Below are 12,317 nucleotides of genomic sequence, written 5' to 3' on the forward strand. Positions count from 1 at the left end.
CACACCACCATAGACTTGTATGCACTCACACTGTACTTTCACATAATATGTCACACATATGTAGGTATAGTGGTGCATATAAGTACACTATGGCCACTTGTATGCTTGACATCCATGACCAATGTGATAGAGTGCAAGGTGAGTTTCTCACCTTTTCACACTCTATTACATTGATACCCACACACGAGGCTACTTGCGTCAGTCAAAACTGACTCATCACCTCTGATTTCTGATGTATTTCTGTAGTTACGTCAGTCTTATGACATCTATAACCAAGTGCCACTTTTGGTCTGGATACCATGCAGCATCCTACCCATGGACGAGTCAGAATTTCTGATGCATCCTTGGGATCGTGCACCATGGAGTCCCTTATTGTCAATACAGCACATCCATGGCAACTTAAAGTTTTTTGACGCAGGCACAATACATTTTGAGAAATTGCTGCCTTGGCACACTGATGTGTTATTTCATGTAAATAAGACCCTATGGTCCTGAATACGAGTTTTTGGCAGAGCGGTGGTGCCGTGGTGCAAACCACTGTGCCGCCATTCTGCCAAAGCTCATGCCGCCCACCAGATTATGACTTTCTAGCAGTCTGACAGGTGGGCGGCATGGCAGAGCCTCTTTTAAAGGTGGTGGTACCCTTAAAAAGGGAACTGCAACACAAGGTTCCTGCATGGCATGGCCGCGAAAGTCCATGCCGTGCAGGAACCTATGTGCATGTACACAGGGGGACAAATGTTATGCCCCCCTTTGTACTTCCACATATGTTTTGAGGCACAGGGAAGCCCTGTAGGGCCCCCTTTGTTTCATCTCAACCATGGTTTTCATGGCGTTGGAACTGCCCTGAAAAGCCTGATGGAGAGGAAACTCGTAATATGTTTTGCGGGACAGTGGTGGTCCTGCCAAGCACATTGTAGCCTCTGACTGCCGCTCCTATGCTAGGGAGCGGCAGTTCCCTGGTGGAGCAGGCAACCCCAGGGTGGTCACACTGTCATAGTAATAATCATGCAGTCGGACCTCCGGTGCAGCAGTGGCTGGATCCGCCACTGCCACGTCACCACGAGTCTGGCGGTCCTCGGACCACCAGACTCGTAATAGGGCCCTAAGAGTATTTCTTTCAGATGTCCCTGTGAGTTGTAGGGCCATATTGACAGGGAGCTTGTGCTGCCAATGTGGCATTGGTTTTTGACACAGCAGCAGCACTTTCTTTGCTCCATTTTTACACAATGACACATCCAGGCGAGATGCGCCACTTTTTGTTGACCTGCGTTGGTTTATACCTTTTTCAGAATCATCTGCTTGGCGTTAAAACCCTGGCGTAGGAATGACACATTCTCTATAGGTATCTGACCAGGGGAAATGACTTGAAACAGCGTAATCTTCAATCAAGTCACATCTTCTCAACAGGTAAGGGCACACATAAGGTAGGTACCACAGTAAATATCATATCACACACTATTGAAGACTTGTATGCACTCACATTGTGTTTTCACATATTATATCGCACATACATAGGCATAGTGGTACACATAAGTACACTATGCCGATTTGTATGCATGATATCCAGGAACTATGTAATAGAGTGCAAGGTGATTTTTTTTTAACCATTTTCACTCTCTATTCTATTGGGCCCCACACATGATTCTACTTGTATCAGTCAAAACTGACTCATTACCTCTGATTTCTGACACATTGCTGTAGTTGCATCACTCTTACTACCAACTGCAGCAATGCTCTACTTTTGGTCTGGATGCCTTGTGACATCTTATCCGCGGATGAGACAGAATTGCTTATACATCCTTGGGACCTTGCGCCATGGAGCCCCATATTGTAAATACAGCATATCCATGGCGTCGTTAAGTCTTTTGCCGCATGTGCAAAATATTTTGATGGATTGCTGCCTTGGTGCTGTGGTGCGTCATTTCTTGCTAATAAGGCCCTCTAAAACAAAAAAAAAAAATTAAGAGGGAGAGTTGTTTGAGCAGATTCTTACCCTTGATTAAAACATCATGAATGGAACTCACGAGTGTTGGACGCGTTACGTAGATGATCATTCTTTGCGTGTTTCAAAATAAAGGATACCTTGCCTATTTGATAGTTATTTTTTTGACCCAATTCTACAAAAAGAAGGCTACCGGAGACTCCAGTTATTTTTATTGTACTTAATATGTCAATTATCAATTTGCTTGACTACAATACACCATACTTTTCAAAATCTGATTATGCACTTCAAAGAAACAGACCGACACAAAGGAAACATAATTACTTGTTTGTTTTTTAATGGAGTAGGGATGTTTTTGTCAGCGTTATTATTCACATTCTGCTTCACAGGACTTTATCGCCACCTGATTGCATGTTTTCATGTAAAATAGGACAACAGGGGGTTTCCCAGGACGCGTGCGTGCAACGGCTGTAGTTATGTAATGAGTTTAACAAGTGTGTCACTAAAAACATCCCTCTCAAACTTTCTTTGTGCGTTGTAAGCATTTTCATTCTATGCCAAAGCTTTTTTATTTCCTATTTATAAATGTGTGACTCATGTTGCTCTTAAGAACGCCAGCAAACAATTCAGTTAAACCCTTTATATCAGCTGAAAACAAGAATCGACAAAGCCAATAGGTCTAGCATTTTTATAAGTGCAAACGCTTCTTCATTAAGTGGCAAGTATGTGTGCCTGGGAAGGAGGGACAGGGATGATGGCATGGGGTAAGGCGAGAATGACTCAGTGGGTAGAAGAATAAGTGCATCAATGGATGAATGTGTAAGTGAGATTGTGGTGGATTGATGAATATATTAGTGAGTGTGTGGATAATTAGAATGGATTATTCATCAACCATGTGCTCCTGCACTCACCTATTCACATTACATGCACAAACTTGTCTATTCATCTGATAATCCATTTGTCTCACATTCATCCACTCCCATCTAAACATGCACAAAAACTCATACCAATCAACAAAGAAGTCATTCCACGTACACACTATTGTGCCCTGAGGATGAAAACAACTGTATGACAAGAAGGTAGCATTTTTCTCTTGTAAAGGCCAAAGCCTATCAAAAACATAACCCTGTAATATTATCTTCTTTGTGCACCTTTATATTTTCACTTCATTTAGCTTTAAAATAGTATCAATATCGCATAATGTGCTTGTCCTCCATTTTACTTTTCATTAGTGCACAAAACTCATTTGACTTTTAACTTTGTAGCACTCTTTAGACTTGGCCTTAATGACAAATCCAAGAAGTTACCTTAAGTTTGAAGGATATGTTGAAGTTTTATTACAATAAGTGGAGGGAGGGGGAGGCTGATGAGTCCAACACATGTCCCCCCATAGGATTATGAATAATACTACATAGTATGCAGTTCTGTTTAATGGGGTAGTCCTGATCGAATTATGAAAATAAATCACCCCTTAGGCCAAAGAGAGCATTCTTTTTAGGACACACAACCCCCTCACCCACTGAAGTAGCATGCTTCATCATCGGGTCTTGCTCCTCGTTGGGCGGACGCTGCTATGCCCTATGTGCCCCTAGAGGGGTCACTTTACCAGAGATCTTCTCTGTTGCAGGCCTGTTTGGAAAATTGCCAAATGCCCCTAATTGTTAATTAGACAGTTCAAGTTCAAGTTCAGGGATTTATATAGCGCACTACTCACCCAGAGGGTCTCAAGGCGCTTGGGGAAGGGGGTTCAATTTTTGTCGAAAAGCCAGGTTTTAAGTTCTTTTCTGAAGGAGATGTGGTTTTGAAGTTGAGATTGGTAGATTGGACTGAATAGTTATATTTAACTAGGGCACCTAGAAGTCCTTTAATTTTGGTTGGAAACCCTAATTAGCAACTTAAATGAAAAAAAGGACATTTGCTGAACATTAACATTGAATATATCGCACTCTTTTGTTGTCATTATGGCTTAGCTTTGTGCATTATGTGCCCCTTATGTGTACTTTCATTAGTGTTTGTGAATATATACAATGGTACTACCTCAGGCAAAAGTGCAGCTCAGATAGCTGAAATCCATTGGGGACTTTAGCGTATAGACCGCGGATCGGGGTAGGCAAGTGGAGGTGAGCAGTAGAGTAAACACAGTCTATCAGGACCATGTTGTAGTGTTGGAACTTACTATCATTCCACCTTGCCGACAGGGGAGGACATTGTGTTGTGTGAGACTGTGAGGAAAGAACGCATCGATCCCCACTGCTGTATTCAATAAAATACTGCACTCCCCTTGTCTATGGAGAGGATGCAAAGTATGGCAAGCCCCAGTGCTTTGGCACTGCAATGGGAGCAAGGCAAGCCTGGCACCGCTGAAAAAGCAGCAGTACCACAATAAAATAACACAATACTCACTTCTTGATTCAGACTCATACAACTACTGTAGCTGTGAATGGTGAGTAAAAAAAACTCGAAAAATCATGAATTAAAGGTGCCATCAATCAATGGCAGATGATCAATATACTCATGATATATATAACAACTAATGGCTTTGGGTACCGTCCCTCTCTCAGTTTAATTTTCAGATTGTATCAGATTATGTAGACATTGCTGAGACAGTTAAAGCACTTTAGCTAACAATAAAAAGTCAGAATACAACTCACAATTGTGAGTTATAACTTTTTTAAATTTTTTCTAGCGTTCAATTATACCTTTATGACATTTTCACTTTCAGGTTTATTCCAGTATTTTGTGATTGTAATTAAGTCTTCTTATTTGCTATAATCCAAATAGTCGATTAAAAGATAACAGAATGAAGTGTGTATGGCAATTTAAATATATGATTAAATATGTGCAAATATGTGTTCAGAATTTTAAATGATTTAGGACATTGCCTGTAAACTATGTGAAATAGAAAGGAAACATTTAAAATGATTCACAGATCAAAGGGAGATTAAAGATAGGCTCTAATCATGCATGTGGAAAAGGGTATACATTTAGAGCTTTGCCATGCCATAATAGATGAAATGGCACTCTAAGGTTTTAAGATGTCATGTGTGCGTGCGGCAGGAATTCCAGCCCTGTGCTGGACATTACAATCGCGGACGTGGTCGTGACGAAACCATTCCGTCATCAGCACAGCCCAACCTTGACTCATGACAGAATGGTTCCGTCACGAGCATGGAAGGGGTAAAGACACTTGTGAGCCCAAAACAGTGGCAGAGATCATAGTGCACATTTTTCAAGACTTTGTGGAGCGGATTCGCGTGATCAGGGTCCCACAGGATTCTGGTCTATTCAACCAGGCTAACAGGTGCCCCAGTCCTCTTCCTGCACTTTGGTAAGATATGCTTTATAGTTGTGACACCTCAAATTTTCTCTTCAAATTCAAAAGGAGAGACCCTTTCTGAAAAGGGATGGGGTTCTAAGCAGACAAAACAACAAATTCCCTTTTCATGTAGTCTAGAAGAGACTTGTGTCTCTGGGCGGTTTTTTCTACAGAAAGGAGCTTTGGATGAGCCAAACCGTGTATTAAGGTTGTGGAGGGATCAACAAATTTACAATCAGTTTTAAAATGCCTTAATAAACATCATTTGCCTTATCTGGACATGGCTTAAAAATAATCAGGGTGTAAGCACTACAGTCTAAGTTATGTAAAAAGAAGTTTTTTATTTTTATATTATTCTCTGTTCATACCACAATGTGAAACAATTACATACATTTATTCATAAAAAATATGTTAAAACAATTGATATAACATTTTTATCTCACAAAATCAATAATACAGTTAAAAAGGTTCTTTCAATGCAACACATTTATCACACAAACAAAAATGTCACGGTTTGGCTCATCCAAAGCTCCTTTCTGTAGAAAAAACCGCCCAGAGACACAAGTCTCTTCTAGACTACATGAAAAGGGAATTTGTTGTTTTGTCTACCTCAAATTTTCTAGCGCCCCATCATAAAGAGCACAAGTCTCCTGCAGATTTGTCCTGGAGATGGGGTCCGCCCTAAGGGCCGTGTATAATTTGTTCGGCTTGCCCTCCAACTTCTCCAATTCTCTATGTAAGTCTCTGCACTCCTATTGAGCTCCCCAGGCAGTGTCCTCTCACTACCAACTTAAATGCCTCCCATTCTATCGTCACCAAGGATGACGTATCCGTATTTATTAGGCCTGGGCGGTGAACTTCTCTCCGTTCGCAGAGGTTGTTGAGTTTTCTGCACTCCGCACTCCGCGGAGCACGCTTAGTGCAGAAAACTCTGCTTTGCGATTGCAACAGAGTTTTTTCCCCGCTTGCGAACAGTTAGTTCCGAGCGCAAGCTTCCGCTCGGGTAGAAATTCTACCCGAGCGGCAGAAATACCAGCACAAATTGCAGTTTGCACTGCACTCCGCCACTCGCTGAACTTTGCAGAGTTTGTTTGTAATTTCACAGAGTTCCATGGAGCAAAACTCTGTGAACTACTCCCAGACCTAGTATTTATTTGAAAGTAAGAATTGAAAGGAGCCCTGAGGGACTCCTGGAAAGGGGGCATCTTCCAAGATGGAGGTGTTGAGTCTCCACAGTGAAATCAGCGGGCGTGTCCCCAGCGGTTGATGTGTCAGCAAGAGTGGACTATGGTCCAACAACATACGTCCTAGGTATTCTGTGTGCGTGATTGAGTTGCCAAGGCCATCAGAGCAGAGGAAAAGATCAAGTTGTGGGTATAGGTGATGCATGGGGAAGGAGTTTGAGTAATCCCTATCGTCCACACACTGAGTTCTCCAAATGTCTATCAATCCCCACCGTATCCGCCAGTCACAAAATCCGGACGCTACGCGGCAGGCTGGGGCACCCTGCAATGGCGGGAATGAGCAATCCAGGCTGGTGTCTGATACACAGGTAAAACCACCACCTAATATCATGGAATCAAGGGTCATGCTGCACATGCGGTCTGACATTTCCTGGAGAAAGGGCACCTGATCCTGATTGGGAGCATATATACTACCAAGCATTATATTTTTCCCATATAGCTTCCCACTAACTAGTACATATCTGCCCTCCCGAATAGGAAGTGGCAAAAAGCTGTCTATTCCATTGTCTACACAGATTTTCCACTTCTCGTTGGGTAAGGTGTGTTTCTTGCAGTAGGGCAATCTCTATAACCCTACGTCTCAGGTACCTATGAATATTATGCCTTTTTGACCTGGATCCCATCCCATGTTCCACATCAAGAATTTTAATGTACTATATGTAGGTGCCATGTTTAATCTCTGTCAAACAGTCACATCGCCCCCCCGCCGCCCCAATGCCCATCATTGCAGACAATGCCACCCCATCCTAATGACAAAATAAACTAAACGTAAAACCCCTTTTAACAACAAACTCCATTTCCCAGAGCAGATTAGCAATGGCTTTGCCCAAACTGTAGGTAAAACATTATTGTCCGTACTTGGGAACAGCTCCTACCAAGGGGTGATCCTGGAATGCAGGGAAGGCTTCGCTTTTAAGATACCAAACCTTCAACTGGCCCACGCCGGCCCGCCCAATCACAGATGGCCGCCAATCCCATTACATAGCTGACCAGGCACATCCTGGCCGGGGGGGGGGGGGGGGGGGGAGACAGACTGTTCTCTACATTTACTGCTCTTATATAATGTAATCGACGGTTACGGGTGTCACTATTGGAAGGGTATTGATATTGTTGCGGGAGGAGTCTGAGTCTTACCCCTTTGTCGACTTCCTTGAGTTAGAGCGAGCCTCTAATGGCATCCCTGTTGGTTGCATCATCTTTTCCATGGCCTATAGCACTGCAGCTCTATCTTTTTCAGTTTGCGACAGGCTTGGTTTTTTGGTTGGCATTTCCTGGGCCTCCGTCTCGACCACTTCTGTGACCCTGATGCTTGGTGTTTCTCCAGGTGGCCTGCCCTAGGGAACGGTCATCCAGCCTTGTAGGTCTCCAGCCATTCCCAGGTCTTGTGAGGATCCTCGCAGAAATGGGTCTGTCCATTCATCACTAAACGCAACCTTGCCGGGAACATCAAGGAGTACTGGAGGCCCTCCTCTCGTAGTGCTTTTTTTACCTCTAAAAAGGAGGCATCCCTCCGCTGTGTTTCCATAGCGTAGTCAGGGAATATGGAGACCGTACTGTTTTCTACAACAAATGGGCCTCTTGTCTTGGCGCTCTGCAACAGTACATCCCTGTCTCTAAAATGTAGCACCCGGGCTATCACTGGTCACGGGGGGGGGGCCCAGTGCTAGTGGGCACGCTTACACTCGATGAGCCCTTTCAAGGGTGTAAAATGTGCATAGTCCCTCCGGTGCAATGACTGTGCGCAGCCAGGTTTTAAGGTACTCCACCATATCATTTCCCTCCACTCTATCGGCACGCCCACCACCCGTATATTGTTCCTCCGATTGTGGCCACCCGCATCTTCAGCCCTATGTTCCAGGTTGCGGACTTTGTCAGCAAATTCAGTGACCTGGAGTGACAGCGTTTGCCGAGCGGGAAGGAGCTCTGTAAGCGAGGTTTCTGCTGCTTTAACCCTCTCTTACAGTTTCTGATGTTCCGCCCTCTATAGCCCCACCGACACTGTACTGATGTCTTGGTGGAGCATTGCTTTAGTGTCAGTCATTGCTCCCAGAATTTTTGTAAGCTGCAAATGCACCGGGTCTGACTCAGGGGGATGCTCTGTACTCCCCTGGCGTATTGCCACTGCGCCAGCATCCTGGCCAGATGGGGTCCTCACCCCCTTTGCTCTTGCCCTGCCCATCCTAACCCTAATGTTGATCCAGTGGGATACTCCAGAGGTGTCCTACAAGTAATCCAGTGAGGGTAGATTTATCAGTGGGGGACAGGAGATGAAACCCAAGGGCTGAGTTCTCCTCTGCTATCATGGGAATATGGGCCTACCAGCTCCCTCGTTTGTAACCTTGGATGTGTTTCACTCCAATACTTCCACCAGGAGGACGCAGCACTCAGGGTGTTGGGGGAGGGAGGGCCACCCTATTCAATGGAGTCTTGTGGTGCCAGCACCTCCACTCACTGCACAGGACCATTTCTCACAAATCCCCCTTCTCTGTAAAGATATAGGCCCTTGCGGGTTTCCAGGAGTGAGGCTATGCAGGGCGAAGAATAAAGGCCACCTACCTAGGTTATACTAAATTATGGGGGAAGAGCCCCCACTGCTCTTCACAGCGTGCGCTGTTTCCCTTCCAGCATTGCTCTCACCTCTTATATCCCCAGCCTGACCTCCTCCACTTGTGGGCTTCCCCCTGAGTCCAATCGCTCCCATGTGTTGCTACCTAGAGATTCCCGGCTCGACCAGGACCCGTGCACCTTCACAGAACCGCAACTCTTCTCTCGCTCTTGCTCAATCGAGGGGATTCTCACATTTCACCACGTATTTCCGCTGCCCCCACAGCCTAGAAGCAACCTCCTTCAGCTGTGGTCTCAACCTGCCCAGTTTGCCAGTCCACACCCTCTATCGCCGTAGGCGCACTCAGGCACTCCTTGTTCCGTCCCATGAGGTTGATCGCTGCACTCAGACTGGGCCACGGCCGCCACCTTGGCCCATCCCGATCCGGATTGTTGCCCCTCGTTCCCTCAGACCTTTTGGTGACCACAGTGTGCGGGAGCCCCGCAAGGCTTTTCTGGCACCCCGTATGGGGTCAGGTTCCACCGACCTCTAATATCTCAGTCTGCCAAGAATGTAGCAGCTTTTTGGTCGGGCAGCATGGAGCATTCCGCTCACACGGCCACCATCGTTCACGGCCCAGTCTCGCCCTCTTCATGAGTGGTACTTGTTGATTTCAATGCTATCATCAATGGTTTTGGATGCAAAATCAGATCTAAAAGGTTAATCAGACCTAGCCTTGCATCACAGATTAATGCCTCCTCGATACAGCTGCAAAGTCAGAGAAATGTTTTAATTTCTTCTAACATTTCACACGTTGCACCGTTTCAGGCTGCTGCACTATGTTGTATTTTTTTGTAAGTCTGCCTCCTGTCTTAATTTTGTACTTTTAGAGCTCACTTAATGCAAAATGTCCCTTGAACTGTTGTGTTTTAAACATGAAATCAAAATGGATTTTCTATATTGTCCACAGAATACAAGTGAGAGACTTTGCTGTTCATCCAGTAGCTAGCCAATACCTTTATTGCTGCTGCTACACAATTTTTCTGACTACTATGCAATATGATATGGTGGCTATCTTTATTAAGCTGGCTTGCATGTTTTGCTTTTAGTGTTACAAAGAAATTGCAATTAGGTCATTGTGCAACTTTGCTAAGAAACTCTTCCCTTAATTACATGATTCTCCACAGATTTAAAAGGTAAAATACCACTTGAAAGCTGCTGAGGTTGAAAGAACCTATAGAGGTTGGTGTGCACCTTTTCTGGATTTGATCAGCTGCTCCATATAACAGCAGCAAGCTAAATAATGTATTTCACATAAAAATCATAGATAGTTTCTGAAGGGCACCAGTTTACTTTTTAGTGCAACTGCTTATCTTTCTACAGAGTTGAGATGGGTCATATTTGAGTTACTATGCCTATCTGTAAGAATGTGGATTATTATTTGGGGCAGCAACTGCCCCCCACTCAAGAATTAATAACACTTTTTGTCAGGGTGAACCCTCAAAGTCACTAAATTGACTGGAGCTCAACCTCCTGGTAGCTGTGGCACAGAACAGATGGGTTCAACCTAGGGCAATATAAAGAATTTCTGAAGTACCAAAACAGTAATTATGTCAGGACACCAACCTATAAAGATCTCAAGCCAAATTAGTCAAATGGAGTCAAACTTATTAAACAAAATGACATAAAAGCAACAAAAATTAAGGGAACCGGGGATATGATTTTAGTTTGAGGTGACTATAGACCCAAAAAGTGCAAAGCAATAATGGTAGTCAATTGTCGCATTAGACTAGGACCTAGGCATGATTTGCAACCATATTGGAGTGTGAGTCTGGAAGCTGTGATAAGTTAAAAAAACTTTCTACATCCCTCTTCAGAAAGGGACTTCTGTCACTGGCAGATGTACCTCACACCTGGACCAGCCTCTCTTTTGTCTTCCTAGACAACCTGCCTAAGAGGGTGTGCCCACATCATAACCAATGCGGCTTTCAGAGAAAGAGGGTGGTGAAAAAAATATGTATACACATACCGCTTCATGCCCGCCTCTGTCTCTCCTCCGTCTTTGCTTCACTCTCGAGTCCTGGAAGCACCCAGGTTGCTTTAAGCGATTCACAACAATGCAATGCTGCGTTGTGATTGGTCTGAGTACCGTGGTTCAGCGCTCAGACAGGGAATGGAAGCCTGGGCATGTTCTCCAACCAGGCTGAGTATTACAGCCTGGTGGAGAACATGCTAAGTGCGCATGACTGTTTGGCCAGCCCAAGATGGCCGGCCCAACAATCATGCGCCCTTTAGTGCATGAAGCACTCCTCCCCTGGGCACCAGTCCCACCCCGTCTTAACCTAGCCCTGTAGCATCAAAAAATAAAATGATAACAACAATGTTATTATCATTAGATTTTTCCTTTTTCCTGCTCTGAGAGCACTGGGGTGATGCTCTTCCTCTCCCTGCTCCTCCTCCACACCTCTGGATGGGCACAGGGAGCTCTGTAAAGGGGAAGAAAGGATCTGCTGTATTTGTTTTGGACAGAGGGGCACTGTGGGATAGTTTACAGTAAAACACACAGAATGTGCTGCAAAAGTGGTTGGGTCACCCGTGGGAACTTTTACCCCATTTGTTAAGGAGTGGCCAAGAGTTTCTGCCACTTACAGTCCTGGCACTGGGCCTAAATGTGGCATCCACAGTATCCTCCTAAGAACACTCGTAGCACTGTTGAAAATCAAAAGAAGGACTACCATGCCGTCTAAAGAACCTTAAGGAAGACTGGACCTGTTTTCCTTGAACCCAGGGCCCCAGAGGTGACTCCAGGGGTCAATCAACTAACCTCCTGTTAGGGCTTCAGGGACACAACAAGCTCCCAGAGTCCTCTATCCCTACAACTGCCCAGCCGACCAGTTAAAACTAGACCTGCCATGGACCCTGCTGCTGACCTCTGTTGCAGTGAATCCTAAACCCCAAGTTTGGGCCCTAACCAGGACCCTTGGCCGGTGGTAAAGTGTACTTCTCATGTCCACACTACCAAATCTGGGACTTAAAAATTTTTTGACAACTTTCTGCAGGATAATCGACAGAAACCCAAATCACAGTTAATGCAACAGCTGTCAGGGTCAGATCATTGGTCAGCCTCAGCTCACTGGTTTGCCTTGCCGAAAGAGGGGTGATTTCCAGAAAAGTTTTTAAGTCTAATTAGAGGACTTCTTTGAGCAGAAACCAGTTGACTTTGAGGCCTTCCTGGGCACAGACTTTGCCAACTTGGAGCCTTCCTGT

The sequence above is a fragment of the Lissotriton vulgaris genome, chromosome 4_1 (assembly GCF_964263255.1).
Source record: "Lissotriton vulgaris chromosome 4_1, aLisVul1.2, whole genome shotgun sequence".
Taxonomy (NCBI): domain Eukaryota; kingdom Metazoa; phylum Chordata; class Amphibia; order Caudata; family Salamandridae; genus Lissotriton; species Lissotriton vulgaris.